The 23,820-nt window shown below is 34.4% G+C and overlaps 1 protein-coding gene across 9 annotated transcripts in view; it reads left to right on the top strand.

Annotated features, from left to right (window-relative positions):
- LOC143251208 (POU domain, class 3, transcription factor 4-like) overlaps positions 1-23,820 on the top strand; it is a 91,509-nt gene that overhangs the window by 25,669 nt on the left and 42,020 nt on the right. For 2 of the 9 annotated variants that reach the window (XM_076502645.1, XM_076502642.1), the window contains exon 2: positions 4,588-5,245. The exons of 5 other annotated variants lie outside the window; for them this stretch is intronic. The gene's annotated coding sequence lies outside the window, so the exon portion shown is untranslated. Of the gene's footprint in view, positions 1-4,587; positions 5,248-23,820 lie in introns of those variants that run through there. 2 more of the 9 variants (XM_076502650.1, XM_076502647.1) reach the window with 2 other exon arrangements.

The following is a 23,820-nucleotide window of genomic DNA, read 5'->3' as shown; positions in this document are numbered from 1 at the left end:
TAATATACCTCAATTATTAGGGTTATCCTTGAAGTTATGCAGTCGATACATGTTATCTCGCTTTGATTATTATAAGGTCAGTTACTTTTTGTCACTTTAATTGTTAAATTTATCCACTAGGTTGTGCTAGTTGGTCATCTTTAACTCATTTTGATCACTAGGTTTATCCTGAAATTTTCGTGGTAGGTCATCTGTTGTGCGAATACGTTCACTGAGCTTTTAAAATATTACAAAAAAACATTAGAACGAGTTATATTGACACGTTCGTGACTAAACTGACCGTCGTTTGATGACAGATTTTGTGCACATATACTTTTATTACTGTGTTTATGCGATCAAAATATATTCGAGGTTTATATATTACAAAACCTAATGTATTGCGGTATATTTATTTGTTTTTTACTGTAATTATTATATATTTGCTTTAGTAAACCTCCCATATTTTGTCGCTTCTTTATCTATTATATCGAAATATGTAGAAAAATATTTTAATCGTCAATTTTTCACCACAGAATTAATATAGGAGGAAAAATAATACGGGTATTGCTTTGAAATTATTTCTTTCGAGTACGAAATAAATTAAAATACAGTTAACTAAATTAATATGTTTTACCGATATTTGATCCTATTTCGTCAGTAACGATGGCTGGCCGTGTAATACTAGAAGGCGTATAGATAAGAAGGTCCAAGGTTTGATCTCACAGCATGTTGCCAGCAAACTCCGCACGTTTGTCTTGAGAGTAGAAGAAAGTTGACAGTTATTTAGGTGGCGGGTAGTGTTGGCTGATTGCGCTCCCTCTGAACGACAGTTCTATGTACTAGGGATGGCTAAACTTGGGCCTCTGACCTACCCATACATACTAGCGGTTCCCAAACTGTGGGCCACAAAAGACACGTAGGATAGGTACATGTCGTAGAATAATACAAAGTAACATATACAAGTACCATATATATGGCTCGACATGACCAGGTGGGTGAAAGCGTTCGACTCGTAATCTGAGGGTCGCGGGTTCGAATCCCCGTCGCACCAAACATGCTCTCCCTTTCAGTCGTGGGGACGTTATAATGTTACGGTCAATTTCACTATTAGTTGGTAAAATAGTAGCCCAAGAGTTGGCGGTGGGTGTGATGACTAGCTGCTTTCCCTCTAGTCTTACACTGCTAAATGAGGGACGGCTAGCGCAGATAGCCCTTGTGTAGCTTTGCGCGAAATTCAAAAACAAACAAACAAAGAATAACATATATATCTGTGCGTGTCTAACAAAATAATAATTCTAAAGTGTTTTTGAAAAAGTAAAACAAACACAAGATATTAACAGACGTCACAAAAATCTCTTATAACAGTACATTTCTCGTCTCCTGTTTAAGTTTGGATCCCACAGATATACATGCCTGGTTTCATGAGTTGTACAAGATTAAAGCCTTGTTTAGCACATACGGTGCCGTTCGTATTGAAAATACCAAATACAATAGTTACCCTAAATATAAGAAAATACCTGTTTACACGATAGTAAACTATGTTTATGGGATGACATTTATTGTAAATTTTGTATTAGAGTTTCCAACGTTTAGGTCAATCGACGTCAGTAACACATGTATGTAACTTAACATTCATTGGCTATGTTTTGACGACCAAAGGTTTTTAAATATTTTTTGTATGACTTATTCTATATTTATTTTTACAATATAGACTGTCTGGTGGCGTACTGCCATATTATCATACCATAACCTTTTTTTACCCTGTTATTATAATATGGACTTTTTAATGAATACATTGTTTCATGTTTATTATAACATTAACAGTTGAATGTTTTTTACTACACTGTTGTAAATACAAATTTAATAAGTCTATAAAACACCTATGTACATATCATGGATTTACATAACTGTGAGATTATACAACGCTAGATTTTCACGTTAGGAAGTAGATGTAAGTGAAATAAATTGAGATATTTTAATCAGAAATTTTGTTACCAAGCGTTATACTGTACGTCAGATGTTAGGGTTTGTTCTATCTCAGAATCTAGTGAGCACAGCCGTAAACCAACGCTTAGATTGCTCACCTGGGATAGAATTTCCATATGAAAACACAAACAGCTGGTGTCAACCGAGCCACGTTCCATTATCTTTCCTATAATTCCATTCATTAGCACGTCCCACGAAAAACGAAGATACTTGTCGTGTTTGATGTACGTTATACAGTTCGTTTCACACCGAACTTCGTCGGTGTGTTCTATTGGATGACAAATGTTCTAATCAGAAGCACAGTGATATCTTTATATAAGTTTGCCCCTGAAGAAGTAAGATCCGCTTTTCGAAAGCGCTCGGGTCGCAGGGTTTCAATTTCATTTCTTTCATATCATAAAGATGGGGTTTAATGTTTGGACAACAAATGAAATTAGATAAACGTGAAGCTGTTTAATCTTTTAGAAGAATAGTCACCCTACCTGTAGTCACTATACCTATAGTCACCATACCTGTAGTCACTGTACCTGTGACCACTTTATCTGTAAACAATAAGAGGTTTCAAAACACACAAAGTTCATATATCAGGAACGTATTAAGTGTTAAGTATTAAGTACTAACTATTACATACTAAGTGTTAAATATTAAGTACTAAGTGTTAAATACTAACTATTAAGTACTAAGTGTTAAATATTAAGTACTAAGTGTTAAGTACTAACTATTAAGTACTAAGTGTTAAGTGTTAACTATTAAGTACTAAGTGTTAAGTACTAAGTGTTAAGTGTTAACTATTAAGTACTAAGAGTTAAGTACTAAGTGTTAAATATTAAGTACTAAGTGTTAAATATTAAGTACTAAGTGTTAAGTACTAACTACTAAGTACTAAGTGTTAAATACTAACTATTAAGTACTAAGTGTTAAGTGCTAACTATTAAGTACCAAGCATTAAGTACTAAGTGTTAATTATCAAGTGTTAAGTACTGACTATTAAGTACTAAGTGTTAAGTACTAACTATTAAGTACTAAATGTTAAGTGTTAACTATTAAGTACTAAGAGTTAAGTACTAAGTGTTAAGTACTAACTACTAAGTACTAAGTGTTAAATACTAACTATTAAGTACTAAGTGTTAAGTGCTAACTATTAAGTACCAAGCATTAAGTACTAAGTGTTAATTATCAAGTGTTAAGTACTGACTATTAAGTACTAAGTGTTAAGTACTAACTACTAAGTACTAAGTGTTAAATACTAACTATTAAGTACTAAGTGTTAAGTGCTAACTATTAAGTACCAAGCATTTAGTACTAAGTGTTAATTATCAAGTGTTAAGTACTGACTATTAAGTACTAACTGTTAAGTACTAACTATTAAGTACTAAGTGTTAATTATAAAGTGTTAAGTACTAACTATTCAGTACCAAATGTTACATGTTAAGTAGTAAGTTTTGATTAAGTGCCAAGTGTTAAGTACTAACTATTAAGCACAAAGTGTTAAGTATTAAGTGCCAAGTGTTAAGTATTAAAGTACTAAGTGTTAAGTATTAAGTGCCAAGTGTTAAGTATTATGTACTAAGTGTTAAGTATTAAGTGCCAAGTGTTAAGTATTATGTACTAAGTGTTAAGTATTAAGTGCCAAGTGTTAAGTATTATGTACTAAGTGTTAAGTATTATGTACTAAGTGTTAAGTATTAAGTTCTTGAATTTGACAGGGATATTTTTCTTCATAAATAATATAAATAATTCGTCTGTTCAATAAGGGTACGAATATTGTCTTTACTCATGGACTTCTCTAACGTTTTGGCTGCTACAACATGTCGTGTGTTTTGTTTGGATGAGAATCCATCTTTGTTATCGGACGTCATTCTTTGTAGTGACAAATATCTTGAGTTTTAACTTTCCAATAAATTCTGGAAGAAAGGTTTCGAACATGTCTACTAAGAAACAGACACTCAATAGGCGAGGAAGGTGATAAACCAATCACGTTGTAGTGTAGTAAATGAAAATGAATAATAAAGTTGGAGATTCGAGAAATAAGGGTAAGTTGTTTATTTCAAAGCCATTTATATACCAGCTTCATTAACAAGTTTATAACGTTCAAAGTCATTTATATACTGGCTTCATTAACAAGTTTATAACGTTCAGATGTCCAGACGTAGTTTCACGCCTAAAAATCCTGTCACCTGACTCGAAGTCCTTGGTAAGTGTAACTGAGTTGCTGTATTCTCTCTTCTTCAGGACTTCTCCAGAAAACAGGAAGGTTAACCCGCCGCACCTGGTCACGTGCGCCTAGTCGCGTGTGTTGTGTAATCAGCATTTTTATGTTTCTGTCACAAATATTACATACCTTACATCAGTTTGAGCTAAAAATTAATTAATTATAGTCTCAAAGACAACAAAAAGTTATCTGTATGAAGGTGAAGAGTTATACTGAACTTATATACAAAAAGGACACATTAAATATTTAAAGTTATGAGCCTTTAACACTTATTATTGTTAACAGTTTTATTCATAATATACGGACTGTTGTTAACCAGTTCAAAATAGTAATAAATGATTAGTTTATGTCGCTCATGCTTAATCTGTTGTTTAAACTTTGATATTTATTTTAATATCTATTTCTTTCAGTTTGATGACGTATGTTGTTAAATGTGTATTGCGCAAACCCCGCCTGTTCTCTAAATTTGTAGAAGATTCTTGAGTGTAAGAATCAACAATATACGACATGTGTAAAATACTAGTGATTGACAGTATTGTTGGCAAGTGAACTTTCGAGAACGTCTGCTAAACAAGTTGATCAGCCAACGTGCCAAGAGATAGTAATAAAATATTGTTAGCCACCTATAGTCAGTGTACGACAACCCTCAGAAGCTATAATTGTGACAAACGCTTGTTATTAAAATAATCGGAAAACTAAAGAATTTGACCGGGAACGTTTACAGATTTCGAACATTACGAACCGTTCAACTACGAAGAATTAACTTCAGACGTTAGTATTTCTTCGAGGACATTAGATATCTATCTTCCTATGTGAAAGTGGGCTCATAAACCTCGTTAGGCCAGACAAGAATAGAACTAGCTAGCATTCCTCTAAAGTGAAGTGTGCGTATGTATCAACATAAAATTAATTCGCTCGTCATGGACCCGGATTGTTGATAAAGTATTCAGTTTCAGACCAGATAAAAGATTGAATATTGTTTGTGAGTTTGTAAACTTTTATATATAAACCAGTATTAGTAATAACCGTTATTATGAATTGTATTGTTGTTTGTATATTAAAATATATTTGTGTTAAAAAAAGACGATTGTCTGTATCAATCTTGTTGCCAAATATCTTAAATAGGATATTTATATCATCATCCAATTAACCTATAAATTAAAATTTCTGGTTATTTGAAATCGTTATAAATAACGTACGTAACACAATAAATTGAGGACTCGTCCGGGATAAATTATAATGCGTAAAATTATGTAGTCCATAAATTCAAAATTATGGGCGAGTAATAATGAAACAAAACCTGTGTCGCATTTCATAAATATTCAAAATAAGCGATTATTCCATAACGAAATATCTGTATGCCAAATTATAAAAACAAAAACATGTCTGAATATAAACGACAAGATACTGAGTGTTTGGAAGAGGGTTTCTTTTTTTTTTTCGTACTTAAATTAATTAATATACCATTTTTATATAACATATGTACGTATTCTATATATACTTTTGTCACGTGTTTTTATAGGACTTATATATAACTCTAATATTGGTCTAACTTTTTCCGAACATTAACCCTACTTGCCCTAGTAGTAGGTAAAGAGAACTACAGATCTAAAGGTCCAAGGTTTATTCCTACGGTATGTAGCTGCCACACTATACACGTCTGCTTTGAAAACATAAAAAGACTGGACAGTCAATCGTGTTATTTGGTCAAAATAAGCTACGGAGGTGGCGGGTGGTGTTGAGTGATTGTGTTCCCTTTAATACTGGGTTCACTTTTATTCGCGATAGAGGTTAAACTTATAGACAGTGCCTCCCCACCGCAATGTGTGTCCTATTCCACAGTCACCTCCAAAAGTGGAGTACATTTTATATCCCACATTAATAATTACCCTGTATCGTGGGGACAGTTTTGATTGGAACAGCGTTTTTTTATTTTTGTTTCGGCTATTTTCTGTTTACTAGACACCGAACTTAAGAATGCAACACAAGAAAATCGAGCCTTATTTCCTAGCTTAATACGTGGTAGACGTAAACTGGTTTAAACTGTTTAACTGATGTTACTAAACTAATTAAAGTGTCCGATATGGAAACACAAACTTCTGGGTAATTTGATTAAAGTCCTGTGTATGATTTGTTTAGTCTTGGCTTTCTCCCGCGGCCGTAGTTTGCGCGCGCGTAACGGTAGGTCTTGCGAAGAATACCCAAAGTTCGAGCGCATTCGTCTTTCGTATGGTTCAGTTTCCTTCTTTATTACTAAATAGTAAAAAAACAAAACAAACGGGGATTACCTTCCAAAATTTCCAAGGTTTAAAAGTTTCTTTGTTTGTCTTTTATTTTTGGTTATTCCACGTGCTTATTTTTAACCTTATAATAGATTTTAGAGAGTGAAATGTTAGAGGAACTTATTTGTATATTCTTCGCACTTTAGTAAGTATTAATTTAAAATAATTGTCCGTATTTATTAGTTAATGTTTTAAGTGTGTAAGTGATAATATAAATCCCTAGGGTGTCATGGCAACTGAACATAACATAAGAAAGGGTTTTATATTCAGATTTCAGATATATAAAACTGTTTACATTGAATACATGGATCATCTATTATCATTATGTATTAGTTAGAATATTTTCGATTGAAGTCAATAAAATAGGCATACGTATTAGTGTATATTAATTATAAAAATATACCATTAAAAGCTATGAATACGAAAACGTGAATCAGCAGAGAAATTACTCAAAGACAGGATTTTACCGCATAGTGAAGTAATTAATATAATACAAAAGTAGAAATTACCGCGTATAATTTACATATATAATGAAGCTTGCAGTTCTGATTCTCACCAGAAACGTTTCTACAAGTAAAGTGTACGTAAGCCGACCAACAACCACCTGGTCTTCACGCAGAGTTGAAGCTCGGATGATATACAAGTCAATTTATCTCTTCTACCTCTTAGACTTCTCACAGATTTGAATAATCACTGATGCGCTGAAACTCTTGTCCTCCGGTAGGACAGTGGTAAGTTTACGGACTTACAATGCTAGAATCCGAGGTTCGATCCTCCGCGGTGGAAACAGCAGATAGACCAACGTGGCTTTAATCTAAAAATCAAGCAAACTGATACTGTGTGAGTAAGTGAGGTTAGGGCGCTTGAGTCGTAATCTGAGGGTCGCGGGTTTGAATCCTAGTCACACTAAACATGCCCTCCCTTTCAGCCATAGGGGCGTTATAATGTGATGGTAAATCCTTGGTAAAAGAGTAGCCCAAGAATTGGCGATGGTTGATGATGACTAGCTGCCTTCCTTCTAGTCTTATACTGCTAAATTAGGGACGACTAGTGCAGATAGCCCTCGTGCAGTTTTGCGCGAAATTCAAAACAAACTCTTTGAATATATAAGAACATTGAAGACTTCTGTGAAAATTATATTCTATGTATCTCTTTATGACATCTGTTTTATGATGCTAAAATTGAATTATTCTGTCTCATTAAACAACTTTTATCGGTTTGTTTACGGATAGTTGTTTGAACGTTATCCCACTTGTCCCACTGCCTCACGTAATATCCCTTGCCTGTCGGACCCTTGTCCCAGTTCCTCACGTAATATCCCTTGTCTGTTGGACCCTTGTCCCACTGCTTCACGTAATATTCCTTGCCTGTTGGACCCTTGTCCCACTTCCTCAAGTAATATTCCTTGCCTGTTGGACCCTTGTCCCACTGCTTCACGTAATATTCCTTGCCTGTTGGACTCGTGTCCCACTGCTTCGCGTAATATTCCTTGCCTGTTGGACTCGTGTCCCACTTTCTCACGTAATATTCCTTGCCTGTTGGACCCTTGTCCCACTGCCTTACGTAATATTCCTTGCCTGTTGGACTCATGTCCTAATGCCATGATATTCATTGCTTGTTTCAGTTACCTATGGCGTCTTTTTTTTTTTTTTTAATGTAGCAGCCTTTATAACAGTGGTTTAAGGACCCTGGTTTTTAAACACAGGTAAACAATCTCGTCAACATAAATATCGGATACTTGAGTAATAAGGTACGTTATGCTAATATAATTAGATAAACGATTTATAACCATATATAATGAATATTTATTGATTGTGGAACCTTACCATACATGTTAAAACATGTCCCACCATCAATAAAAATATTATTTACGCTCGTAAATCGTTGTTTGTTTGTTTCTTACACATTCCAGACATTCTGTTTGTACAATACGGTTGTATAAATAGATCATGTAGTCTACAATACGGTTGTATAAATAGATCATGTAGTCTACAATTAGGTTGTATAAATAGATCATGTAGTCTACAATACGGTTGTATAAATAGATCATGTAGTCTACAATACGGTTGTATAAATAGATCATGTAGCCTACCATACGGTTGTATAAATATATCATGTAGTCTACAATACAGTTGTATAAATATATCATGTAGTCTACAATACGGTTGTATAAATAGATCATGTAGTCTACAATACGGTTGTATAAATATATCATGTAGTCTACAATACGGTTGTATTAATAGATCATGTAGCCAAATTCATTCACCATGTGATAAGACGAAATAAACCAAAGTAACAAAAAAAAACGTCTCTATCAGAAAAACTCGCTTTTCTATTTCTGTCTAGTTGCTTGTGCTCCCATTCGTTGTACAAAATAAACTAAGTGCTAGATAATGTCACGTGGAAACTAGCTGTGAGACGTTCATATTCTTTCAAACAGACCCAACTCCGATTGGTCCGAAAAGCTCCAATAAAATGGTAGGGTTGTCAAATTAGTGTAAACCACACGTAGCTGGATGTGCAAATATGTACTTTGAAAGCTATAGGGTGTGACTGAAAATAATATTAAGCCTGTAATATGTAAGGACAGTTACGTTTTGAAAATGAAGGTTGTTTTTAGCAAAGTGAAATGTTCTATCTTTCTGTTTTATATTCCTTGCACGTACCTGTAGAATAAAAGGTCATCTCGTGAATTTGAGTAATTCTTGTATAAATAATACATTCCTTGCAAGGATACTTACCGAAAATTTACCCATAAAATCGCAGGCCTTGACTGTGATCCTTTTCATCCACATTGCTGAAGGTAAAGGCATTTCAGTGTTCATTTTAGGTTAATATAATGGCATTGTCCGGACAGTACCGAACGAGGCGCGCATTTTGCAGGAATTGTTTCAAATGTCTTCTGTGGTTGACACTTTTTATTTATACACGTGGCATTTTATTAGTATAATAAAAGTCCTTCATGTGTTTTTAAGTTTCTTCGTCCTGGAAGCTAGAAACTGAAAGTTGATCACGAATTGTTTGTTTATTGGCTGTTTGTAGAACCAAATCACGTTAGCCTAACTAGTGGATCCTCCGCGTGGAATCGAACACTGGATTGCAAGTCCGTGAACTTAGCGTTGTTTCCCGTGAGACTCCCCCAGATAACACGGTTTGTTTCTGATGTAAATCTACCTCGATTGCTGAACGGGCGTTAAATTGTTATTTTTTTCATCAATGAAAATGGAAGCATTCTAATATTTTGAAACTGATGACGTGTAGGTCTCACTTCTTAAAGAAATATTAGATCACATACTTTGTCTGCACGCAAACTGTACATACAGATATTTATTGGTGGGAAAATTATTCATTTATATTTCAGAAAGTTGAATATTTCAGTGTCCGTGTGGTTCATAAAGTCTTTCATTTTCAAACTTGTAGTTGATATACACTCGAATATCGTACTGGTCAACTAATATATTATAACAAATAAGAAGGCGCTTTCTTCATTTCGTGTCTAATTAAAAGTGTTCTATGTTGACTTTGGTGAAATGTTCGGCCATATGGAGCTAATAGTACTTTATGTAAGAACGATTTGCATATGTCACCACACATGCGACCCGTGGGGACACCTACCGATCATCTGACAGTGCAGTACCGGCATATCACAACCTTGTCCGGGAAAGAACATACACACAGCGATCTAACAAGGATATGGAAAATGGTTATTTCAAATTGTATTGACTATCTCAAGCACAATGAATACATACATATACGTAAGGAGGGATTGGTACATCAATCTAAGGATGTAATAACACTTACCCCCCCCCAAGAAAATCATTGCTAACAATCTGCGTATATTACATTAAACTGTGTTCTAGCTTTTCGCAAAAAAAGAATCGCTTTTATAAAGAACAAAGTTCTCAAATATTTAATGTACAAACTGTACAGAAGAAATATTTTCCTTTAGGAGAAACAAAACCAGACATTAACGTAATAAAATAACGTTCATCCTTCATTTCTTTCTTTCAAGGAAGGCTGTCAGAAATTACATTATCACTTCAGAGGTACGTATATTTGTCGATCAGTGGTACCTATATTTGTCGATCAGTGGTACCTATATTTATCGAATGAAATGAAGCAATGCAGACGGACTAAAATCGTTCAATTCATATAAATGTTCCCTACACTATTTGCAATACGACTTCGACATGTGCAGTTTGATTAAGACTGGGTACCGTACAAAGACTAAAACGTTTCCTTTCGCGAAACGTTTCGTGCGAACTTTTCAACTCAGCGTACGATTTGAGAAGTAGATAAGTTATCTGTTTGTGATTAAGCGTAAAGCTATCTTCGCTGTGACCACCACCGGTATCGAGCCCCGATTCTTCTCATTTTAAGCAATAACTAGATACTATACAACGTGTGTTACTGTTCTTAATACACAAAACTTATTGTGGTCATAAGTAAAAGTTCTAAACAATAATGTTTTTATTCCTCTTTCCCCGTAGCTCACCGATAAATTTCAAGATTTTTCGTTCGTTAGATTTGGATAAAAACCTGATGAAAAGAGCTTTCTGCTCTGCACCTGTCGCGTGGACCAAAAGAAACTCTAAGTCAAGTTAGCACAAAAATAACCTTTAAAAATATGTTAATAGACTTCAAATAATCATGTGTTGTTAGAAGTAGCGAAATGTTGAGAACAAACGAAATTTTGTAGATTACAGAATCATTTTTGTCTTTCGATTTAAAAAAAAAATGATTTCTATTAGTATGTTATTTGAATAATATTTGTGTTAAATCAGAAGACTCACTTAACATGCGGTCAACAACTGACGCTCACAGTGTCCAACCATCTAATTTATACTGGGACTTATTTAGACAATAACTTCAAACGTTTAAATCTCTTCATATCTGGATTTCATCTTTTACCAACTCGAAGATATCTTATTTGTTCTAAAAATGCTCGCCCTTTCAGCCATGGGGGCGTTAAAATGTTACAGTCAATCCCACTATTTGTTGGTAAAAGAGTAGCCCAAGAGTTGGCAGTGGGTGGTGATGACTAGCTACCTTCCCTCTAGTCTTACACTGCTAAATTAGGTATGGTTAGCGCAGATAGCCCTCCTATAGCCTTGCAAGAAATTCAAAACAAACCAAACTGAACAATAAAAGCTCTTGGTTAATCACACATATTACTAGACGGTTAGGGTTAGATTATCTGTATATTAAACTGTCAAATGATTTTCATGGTTTATACTTATAGACCACTATGGTCTCTTAGGTTATTTTAAAACGCATTTGTTCTAAGGTTATTTGAAATATATGCTTTATAATATTCTAAATGACAGTGTCTTCATTTATACGTATAGATAGATAAACAGAGAGAAACAGACATGAATGGATAATTTCGTTTTGTTTGCTTGTTTAATCACAGAAAATAATTGGTAGAACAAACGAACTGCTATGCTAAAGACTTTAATTTTCAGATGATTTATATCATTTTCCGGAACAGAGAATCTCATATTGAACCTATATTGCGCATGTCACTATATATAGAGATAATCACTGTTTTGCACACGATTGTATGTGATAGTAATTCTACACATAACACTCATATAGATGTTTTAGTTCACAAATGCGTATCGTTTCACGAAATGTAAATCTAGATATCTACATTACATTGAAAATACTTTTTGATTAACTTCTGATTATCTGATAAAGCAGACACATTTCTGATTTTCATGTCATTTTGAATGTCGTTCATCGGTAAACCTTATGTTTCGGTCTATCTTTCTTTTCTTTTTACAAGCTTTAGGCTTAACGACAACTACATGACACAAAAGTCAAAAAACTTCTGAAAATAACAAATATATAAAAATGCGAACTCTACCCCTTTGTTCTGCATTTATGAGATCTATTTACGTTTAGAGACTCACAGAATATAGAGTTAATTGTTTTTATTGCATGATAAGATACAATTCAATATTTCATGAAAACATTCAATCAAGATCGTATATATACTTTCATTTTAAGAGATCGTATTTCTTAACCCTAACTTTACGAGTTGTGCTTTACAAGGCAAAAAGAAACAAACATTTAAACCAGTTATACCTTCCTTACACAGCATAGAACAATAGTCACTAGGACTTTAAACACACAATACGTTGCACTTGTTCCACACACATATAATATTATATTCACAACCCTTACTCATATCCTTAATTACTGTACGTCTATATATATATGATTGATTCTTTTAGTACACATTTTACTAATACTTCTGACAAAGTCTTACGAAATTCATAGGCCCAGCATGGCCAGGTGGTTAAGGCACTCGAATTCCCATCACACCAAACATGTACGCCCTTTCAGCCGTGGGAGCGTTATGATCTTCCAATCAATCCCATTATTCGTTCGTCAAAGTGTAGCCCAAAAAATTGGCGGTAGGTGGTAATGACTAGCTGCCTTCCCTCTGATCTTACACTGCTAAATTAGAGACGGCTAGCGCAGATAGTCCTCATATAGCTTTGCGCGAAATTCAGAAAAACAAAAACAAAACAATCGAAATTGATTAATTATGTTCCAAGGTTAGTTGGAGGCACGACACACATTTTACGGCTACGGTTACTTTACTTAAGTAATATCGCATTACTGTAAGTGCAAAATGTTTGGTGTAATTGACAAGTAACCTCAAAGATATGACTACATTTAAAAATGTGGGTGGTTATGATATCATATGATTTATTGAGTATTAAGTTATCCTACTTAGAGACCATTTATGTTCCGTACCTTATTGAAGAACTATTGACTAGAGTTAGGTACTGTCTAAGCTTTTCACTTCTTTCACGCGTGCGTGTTTTTTAAGCATGTATATACATGTGTATGTGAGTGTGCGTGTGTTTTAAGTATATCTATACATCTGTATATGTCAGTGTGTTTCTTACGTATATATATGTGTGTGTGTGTGTTTCGTAAGTATGTATATATATGTATATGTGAGTGTATTTTTACGTATATATATGGGTATGTTTCTTACGTACGTATATATATGTGTGTGTGTGCGTTTCTAACGTATGTATATACATAATATATATATGTGTTTCTTACGCACGTATATACATATACATATATGTGTGTTTTACATATATCTATATATCTGTATGTGTGAGTGTTTCTTATGTATGTATATATATTTATATATATGTATGTGTGTGTCTTTCTCACGTATTTCTATATATATGTGTATGTTTTTCTTACGTATACATATATGTGTCTGCGTTTCGTACGTATACGTGTGTGTGCGTGCGTGCGTATTTTAAAATAAACGGATAAAACGTAACAACAACAGTAGAATTAAAACAACTCCCTCAAGCACCAACATTTCTGTCCTGCATCCTTGTTATACATGTTTCTGTACCCAACCGTAGATCCACAAACGACATAAGCTCAGCATGGCCAGTTGGTTAGGACCCTCGACTCGTAATATGAGGGTCACGAGATCAAATCTCCATCACTCCAAACTCTTTCAGCCGTGGGGGAGTTATAGTGTAACGGTAAATCCCACTATTCTTTGGTAAAAAAGTAGCCCAAGAGTTGGTAGTGTGTGGTGATGATTGTCTGCCTTCCTTTTAGTTTTTCACTGTTAAATTAGGGACGGCTAGCACAGTTCGCCCCCGTGTAGGTTTGCGAGAAATTGAAAACAAGTAAACAAACGCCATGACAGTACTCTGACAGGTTAAGAAAGAAAGAAGTATAACACGAATACAGCAAAAGCAGAGCAGAGCAATAAAAGTTACTTCTGATAAAGTTAAGACATCCCAAAACAATCACATCTCGTGACGCCGTCAATGTTCTTCATAAAGTTTCAGAAAACTTTGTGAACTATGGTCCTCAAGATTTTTAACCATCATTAAATCGCTTGTTTTTATTGTCGAATTCAATATATATATAGAACATGAAGCGTAGATGATTGAATTCGATATTAATTTCGATTATCAACAATTTTTACCCACTCTTTGTCTTAAAGAAACAGTTAAAACAAAGATAGCTCATCTGCTTTACAAGAAACACGATGGATTTTTTGTGGAAAAGGGTTAAATAGCAAATAAAGTTGTTGTTTTTTTCTGTTCTAATATTTAAAGCACAGTAATACCAGACAGTTGTACTCAGACTCAAAATCCTGCACTGTTGTGTGATGCGCCTAAATACTTACTGGAGAGCACGTGCAAGCCTTCGTCTTTCCTCCTCCCCTAATTTCCCGCCCGTGACAGTCTGTGATACAAAGATAGATACGACTATTCTGTTGATAAGGAATTTTTAGCCTGGAGTATTTTGGTGGAAGAAACATTCAACAAGATGGCGCAATGTTTATTAGAGCCATGGACATCAGTGCTGCCATCTGGAATGTGACACCTGTCACACAAGACTTTAAAGATAATTAACTAGAATCTGTAGTACAGGTACAAGAACAGATAATAAAAAGTTTCTGGTTTATAGGTTTTTTGGATACACCACATGTGCAACCACTAACATATCAGAAAACTGAATTTTGTTTAGGAATATTTGAATTTCATACCTTCCTGGGCTCGGCATGGCCAGGTAGGTAACGTACTCGACTCATAATCCGAGGGTCGCGGATTTGAATCCCCGTCACACCAAACATGCTCGCCTATTCAGCCGTGGGGACGTTATAATGTTACTGTCAATCACACTATTCATGTGTGTGTGTCTGTGTGTGTTTTCTTATACCAAAGCCACATCGAGCTATCTGCTGAGCCCATCGAGAGAAATCGAACCCCTGATTTTAGCGTTGTAATTCCATTGTAAAACAATCTATTCGTTTGTAAAAGAGTAGCCAAAGAGTTGGCGGTGGGTGGTTATGACTAGTTGCCTTCCTTCTAGTCTTACACTGCTAAAATAGTCAAGGCTAGCGCAGATAGCCTTCGTGTAGCTTTGCGCGAAATTAAAAACAAACAAACAAATATGCGTCTTTCACACCATAAGTGTAGATTAAATTTATTGAGTAATATAATAATAATAGTAATAACGTTTACCTTACGTTCACCAGAATTTCTAATTTTTCATTATTTTGTTTATCACTTGCTCTTGTCCTGCTACGGTGGCTCAGCAGTAAGCTTAGAACGCTAAAATCAGCGGTTCGATCCATGCGGTGGTCACAGCTCTGCAATTAAAGCAAACGACCATGCATTAAATGCTCAGTAACTTACGTAACAACATTAAGTCTTTCTGACAACTCTGAACACGATATTAATAGTCATTGCGAGTATTAATCGTATTGTTGATAACGTGATGTGGAACTTCAATTGCGTCGTCTTCACCACGCGGCTTGTGATTTATAAACTAAACACTTCCATCTGGGTTAGTACAATAAATTGATTAAAACAAGTTTGAATAACTTTCGTTAACCCTAAACTGCTAAAAGTTGTAACCTGACGCAGCCTTTCTCAAACTTTTGTCGTCATCACCTCCTCCTCCAATAACAATGGTTTCCTTCGCGCCCTCTCATTTTTTAAATGAAAGAAAGAGTCAATTAACCGAGATGTGTAATAAACGAATACACAATGTGTGTTGTAGTAATTATTTCACTAATCCTGTTACGCAACGCCCTCCACCCCTCTCGTCTTCCAATTATTTGTATTCACGCTTCAGGTTTCCTTTGTTTTGAATTTCGCGCAAAGATGCACGAGGGCCATCTGTGCTAGTCATCCCTACTTTAGCAGTGTAAGACTAGAGAGAAAGCAGCTGGTCATCACTACCCACCGCCATCTCTTGGGCTACTTTTTTACCAACGAATAGTGGGATTGATCGTTACATTATAACGCCCCCACAGCTGAAAGGGCGAGCATGTTTGAGATGACGGGAATTCGAACCCGCGACCCTCTGTTTACGACTCAAGGGCACTAACCACCTGGCCATGCAGGACTCACTCTTTAGAAAACGCTAGCCGAACAGACAAGTTTGCATTTGTAAGTCTGTAAGGTACGTGACAAACTTTACCTCGTGAGTTGCTAGGCAACGATCATAAGAAATATTAGTGAGTGTTTAGCAACAAAATTATGAATATACTAAAATTTCAGTTTGTTAAAATATTAATATTTGTGAAATTCTCTTATTAATCGAACATGGAAAATAGTAAAACAGGATCATTATGGTATTACTAATACTTTAACAATAAAAAATATATTAATGATCACAATCTATGATATGATTGACAGCTGAAAGCTAAGTGACAGACATGATTGAAATCACTTTTTGTTTCATCAGATAATGTTTTCTTCTGTCTGTTGTTGTTTAATTCGGATAACATAAAGTGTGTTTTTTAAAAAAAATCATATTTTCATCTGCTGTTATGGCGGGATTCGTCCAGGTGTTTTGAAATTCAGATTGATTCGTTTTTATTTCACATCTATAGCACATATGGTTGTGTCGAAACGTTCCGTATCATGCCTAATAGGTAGTTAGTGATACATTTTTCCTCTATGGGACAACAGTAGATATTGTAGCGGAATAGTTTTTAAATTATGTGTCCACTTGAAGAGATATAATAGGCAGTTACTGACACAACACACAACACACTGTTTTCAGTATTACGTGAGGAAACGTAGGTTTATTTATGGGCAACAAAATAGCAGAAAATAGTAAGTCGATACGTCCATTTTCCAGAATGTATTATATGAATTTAAAATGATATTTATTTACATCCCCCACCCCACAAAAAGAGAGTTACATGACAAATATTACAAATTATTTGTCGACAAAAGTTCATGATTTGTGATTGTTATTATTTCGATAAAATATATAATTATGGTATAATTATAATACTAACATGTACGTTATCAGAATACTTACCGTATTGTGCGGGTTAGTTACGAAGTTTTGTGAGGAATTCTGAGCTATTGAGGGGTTATTATGGAGTTATAGGAGCTGCTGATTTTGGTGCACTTGTTCCTAAATTATTTGTTGTCTTGCTTGGCGGTCTTCGGTTAGCTTCGATACTTCGTTGGTTTATTCAGTTAGTGATCAAATTCGATGTTTTTTCTCTCGACTTATTTACCTACAGCGCTAGTGATGGCTTGTTTGATACTACATATACATATATACAGTTAAAATATATCTGACGTCGTTCTGTAGATAAAAATGAAATCCAAATCGGTGATTAATTTTGAACATTTATATTCAATTATCTGGCTGTACAACGGATCAGAGATAACAACGAGTAGTAGTAAACCATCGTTCATATATATCTTAATATGTAGCAGTTTTTTTGGTTAATACATACCTAAATATGTAGCAGTTTTGTTGGTTAATATATACCTAAATATGTAGCAGTTTTGTTGGTTAATACATACCTAAATATGTAGCAGTTTTGTTGGTTAATACATATCTAAATATGTAGCAGTTTTGTTGGTTAATACATACCTAAATATGTAGCAGTTTCGTTGGTTATGACATACCTAAATATGTAGCAGTTTTGTTGGTTAATACATACCTAAATATGTAGCAGTTTTGTTGGTTAATACATACCTAGATGTGTAGCAGTTTTGTTGGTTAATATATACCTTAATATGTAGCAATTTCATTGGTTAATACGTATCTTACTATATAGCAGTTTCGTTGGTTAATATGTATCTTAATATATAGCAGTTTCGTTGGTTAATATGCATCTTAATATATAGCAGTTGTATTGGTTAATACGTATCTTAATATATAGCAGTTTCATTGGTTAATACGTATCTTAATATGTATCAGTTTCATTGGTCAGCAAATCACCCCAAATCACTTGATGTTAGTGAGGAAACTACATATATCATCTGTAGAGCTTCAATGTTATTGTTATTCATACAATGATCTCCCCTTCTCCAAGTGACTCAGTAATAAGTCTGGAAACTTGTAACATAAGAAAACGAGTTTTGATACCCGTGGTGGGCATAGCTAAGACAGCCCACTGTGAGCCTCTGCGCTCAACAACAAACAAAGATACTGAACTATATCCTGATGGAAAGGAAATCAAAATCAGAATATTTCTGAATACTTCAAAATTATGTGAACACTTTTCGCTAGTTCGTATATGCCTTTAACGGATAAGCCTAAGAGTTTTATAACTCAAACAATTATGTTTCGATAGCCGAGATGAACACAACGTGAATTTTCTCTTTTGCAGCCTTGCGTTTCACATCAAGCAAAACATTGTATACAATTATCAGCTAATTACACGAGCGAGACAGTTTCAAGTAAAAAAATATTAAATTTTTGACGTAAAATGTTTTACATTAAAAAGAGTGTATCAGCCTTTCACGATTCAACTTTAAGGTTGTGAAGAAACATGGATTTCCTCGGCTAGGACTCGTTTATTAATACTTATGTAAGTTTTTATATTTTAATTATTTACTCTGGTCCTCATCGTGAACAGGGTTCGTAGGTATCATATGTAAGTATTTGAGTGAGTAATTTAAATCAATGCCTTCAAATGCACGAACATTTTTTTCGGGTTAAACTGCAGCTCAAACACTACCGAACTGTAATAACGTTTTGAGAAACTATGGCTGGATCTCTCCGCCCGTGTTCACTTTGTTCTGTCAAACAAACGTTTACCGTATAGCTAGTTCTACTTGTTATTCAAACGTGTTCGAGTTTAATAAAAACATAATATATCTTTTTGTAATATATGGTTGGATAAAAAAAAAGTCATATCAGTGTGGTAATTATACAAGCCTAGACTATAAACATACACATACTGGCTGTTTACTACTTTTAATTTTCGTAAAAAGGCTTAGTTTATCATATTTTTGCTTTCATGAAAGCAGTGTATTATATATTAATGTATATTTCACATATTTGTAACAGCACTCCAGCTATATATCTGTCTTTGTGTTTCTATCGTATGTCTGTCTCCATATATGTACCCATCTACCTGGAACTTCCCAATGGTTCAGCAGTAAACATACTGGCTTATAACGCCCCAAATCGGATTTCGATACCCGTGATGAGCAGAACACAGAAAGTGTCTGCGCAGCTTCATTCATAACAAAGCTCCACCTACCTGTCATTTTTGTCTCTCTGGTAGTTTATTTGTTTCCACCTACAATAAATTCAGATGTATTAAACAGTAATGCAACTCAGCGCTCTCGCAGTGCCAAACCCGATGTCAAATCATTTCAAGTGCACTTTGAAGTATATACTATAATGGACAGAGGTTACAGGCTTTTGGTTAAGTCTAATGAACTGTTTAAAGGTTAAAAAACCTTACCCTGGCGTGATAATTAGAACTTATAGACAGATACTGATCTAAAGAGTCACGAGGGTGAACGTTTCAGGACGGTAACACTTTTTTATAAGTGGGTGTGTAGCAGGGGCATAAAGAGATAGGTGTCAAAAGTCTTACATCTGTGTACGTTTAAACACGTCTATAAAATACGACGTTTATATTCATAACATGTAACTTTGAGAACTTCATAGCGAAAACGTGAACGTATACTTTAAAGAATGTGCTTAAAGCTGTAGCGTAAAAATATGGTTATTAGTCGGTATTTATATGTTCATGTTTGATACTTGTGTATATACAGACACGTGTATTTCATAATTATTTCAGTTTATATCTGTTCACTTTTGATACTTATATTTATATATATACACACACACGTTTGATATTTCTTTTCGGATATATCTGTTCATATACCAGTGGTATATATATACATATCATTTGTAAATTATATTATTATATTAATTTTCTGAGGAAGGACATACCTCCAGATATTTCTAGCTTGAGCTTTATGTCTCTCATTGTATGATCTGTATGTCCAGCCAAGCTCCCGTACCTTGTAATTCTGAGCTTTATGTCTCTCATTGTATGATCTGTATGTCCAGCCAAGCCCCCGTACCTTGTAATTCTGAGCTTTATGTCTCTCATTGTATGATCTGTATGTCCAGCCAAGCTCCCGTACCCTGTAATTCTGAGCTTCATTTCTCTCATTGTATGATCTGTATGTCCAGCCAAGCTCCCGTACCTTGTAATTCTGAGCTTTATGTCTCTCATTGTATGATCTGTATCTCCAGCCAAGCTCCCGTACCTTGTAATTCTGAGCTTTATGTCTCTCATTGTATTATCTGTATGTCCAGCCAAGCTCCCGTACCTTGTAAGTCTTTCCCACACCACTGCCTTCCGCTAGTACAACGGTATGTCTACAGATTTACAACGCTAAAATCAAGGGTTCGATTCCCCTCAATGGACTCAGCGGATAGCCCGATGTGGCTTTGCTACAAGAAAACACACACATGCACAAGAATACTATATAAATTTTGTACTGGTGTATTCATGTATGTACACACATATGTGTTTGATATTTGAGTTTTTATAATCACACGTACGTTTAATCTAGTACTCATATATATTTAATATTTATTGTTATACACATGTGCGTGTGTAATACTCTAACGATTCGACGATTTATATGCATGATTGATATTTGTGTCAGAAATATATATATATATATGTGCGTCTCTGATATACTTGTGATATCTATACATAGAAGTAAATATAATGAAGATTCTGCTACAAATTATTTGTATATGAAATGTTTGCCGGGATACACAAACATTAGTCCTACAACAGATAATAAGCACGTTTTCGGTTTGTATGTATTTGTGATATTAGTAGCACATCAATAAATCAAAACGTTGTATGCTTTTGAAGAAAAATAAATGACCGTTCTTAATATAATTTAGATAAACATTTATTATAAATAGTCTGTTGGATTTGTGAAATCTTCGTGTAATATTGGAGATTAGTTCCATTGTTGTTATTATTAATCAACGTGCCACACAATAGGTTATCTGTTCTTTTCTCACTGTAGGGATAGAGTCCAAACTTTTATCGTTATAACCTCTGAAGCTTACTGCTAAGTTATCAGGGCGTACTTAGCTATATAACAATTTAAACATGCTGCTATTGAAACCACAACCGTGTTTGATAATTTCATTTCGTAACTTGCTTAAACCATATCTTGCGAAAATATCTTTCAAACACTTCTTAATAATGCGAAGAATAATTTACTGATATCTTAAGGTGAACTGTTTAGAACAAGAGCAAAGTGTTTAAGGTCGTATGTTTGTCGAAGGTTTCTTGAAGTGTGTGGAGTTTAGGGCAATATTAAAGGGTTTAAGATCGTATGTATGTAGAAGGTTTCTTGAAGTGTGTATAGTTTAGGGCAATATTAAAGGGTTTAAGATCGTATATGTGTAGAAGGTTTCTTGAAGTGTGTATAGTTTAGGGCAATATTAAAGGGTTTAAGATCGTATGTGTGTAGAAGGTTTCTTGAAGTGTGTATAGTTTAGGGCAATATTAAAGGGTTTAAGATCGTATGTGTGTAGAAGGTTTCTTGAAGTGTGTATAGTTTAGGGCAATATTAGAGGGTTTAAAATTGTATGTATGTAGGTAGTTTCAAGGACTACAGTTTAGAACAATATTAAAGTGTTAAAGGTCGTATGTATCTTGGTAGTTTCAAGGACTACAGTTTCGAACAATAATAATGAGTTTATGATCGTATGTATCTAGGTAGTTTCAAGGACTACAGTTTAGAACAATATTAAAGAGTTTAAGGTCGTATGTATCAAGGTAGTTTCAAGGACTACAGTTTAGAACAATATTAAAGAGTTTAAGGTCGTATGTATCTAGGTAGTTTCAAGAACTACAGTTTAAGGTAGTTTAGAACAATATTAAAGAGTTTAAGGTCGTATGTATCTAGGTAGTTTCAAGAACTACAGTTTAAGGTAGTTTAGAACAATATTAAAGAGTTTAAGGTCGTATGTATCTAGGTAGTTTCAAGGACTACAGTTTAGAACAATATTAAAGTGTTAAAGGTCGTATGTATCTTGGTAGTTTCAAGGACTACAGTTTCGAACAATAATAATGAGTTTAAGATCGTATGTATCAAGGTAGTTTCAAGGACTACAGTTTAGAACAATATTAAAGAGTTTAAGGTCGTATGTATCAAGGTAGTTTCAAGGACTACAGTTTAGAACAATATTAAAGAGTTTGAGGTCGTATGTATCAAGGTAGTTTCAAGGACTACAGTTTAAGGTAGTTTAGAACAATATTAAAGTGTTAAAGGTCGTATGTATCAAGGTAGTTTCAAGGACTACAGTTTAGAACAATATTAAAGAGTTTGAGGTCGTATGTATCTAGGTAGTTTCAAGAACTACAGTTTAAGGTAGTTTAGAACAATATTAAAGAGTTTGAGGTTGTATGTATCAAGGTAGTTTCAAGGACCACAGCTTGTAAAACACATAATTTCATTTCCCTTCCTAGTGGTAAATATTTCATTGTTAGTTTAGCAGGATAATCACCACTAGCAGACAACATCTATGATATTCAAACATAGTTTCTTAACCCTTGGGTCTCAACCCAAAATGGGGTCGTCATAAGATGTAAAAGGGTTAGGAACATATGATGCATCTATTTGTTTAAGATTTTTTTGTATGTTTGTTTTTTTAGTACTGATCGCAACTGGACAATGAACTTTAACAAATTGGTCGTTAACCGAGAAAAAAGGTTGAAAGACACTGGTCTTAAGAAATATCACTAGGTCATAGGTTAACAACTGGAATATTTAGTTCTCAGTGCATTCATGTTCGGCTAGTTTCTTACAAGTTAAACTATTATGGAGCCATGACTAGGTGTAGTCATTGTCTGAACGCCTTATGTATCTTTAATAGAAATTTGAAACAAATCGACTTGGTGTAGTTGTTCTCAGAACGTAATGAGATTTTATAAAAAATAAACGTTTGGTCGTTATTATATCAATAGAGTTGTTTGTTTAGAACCAAACATAAAGCTACACAAAAAGCTATCTGTGCTCTGCCCACCAAGGGTATCAAAACCCAGTTTGTAGCGAGCGGTGTAAGTCCGAAGATATGCCGCTGGGGAGTGTATTCATCTAAATCGGATAACGTTTAACATTTGACATAAAGGTCACGGTTAGAAATACAGCATATGTGGATTGCTAAATTATAACACTACATTATTTAGATAAAAGAAGTGATAAATAACTGTTATTGTTTCTGCTCAAGGACCAAGACCCAGCCGTTGTATAACAGAAGAAAACATAAAAAGGGAGGGAAAAAAAATACCAGTTAAACGTCTGCGCGTGACAAGTTGTTATGATGTAATGAATTTACCATTTTAACAGAACATAGTCTTTGGTAGACGGAAACGATACCTTGGGCAGACTTGGAAATGCATTTCGATTATTCGCTATCATAAGAAAATAACTCGATTATAATTTATAGTAGCGACGCCCCAACCAATTAATGTTGTCATTTGAAAACGTTTCTGGTCACGTTATTCGTCCGCAGCTGTAAAAATAT

The sequence above is a fragment of the Tachypleus tridentatus genome, chromosome 5, assembly GCF_004210375.1.
Source record: "Tachypleus tridentatus isolate NWPU-2018 chromosome 5, ASM421037v1, whole genome shotgun sequence".
NCBI lineage: Eukaryota > Metazoa > Arthropoda > Merostomata > Xiphosura > Limulidae > Tachypleus > Tachypleus tridentatus.
Note: the sequence above shows the minus strand (reverse complement) of the source record. Positions and strands in the feature narration are given on the sequence as shown.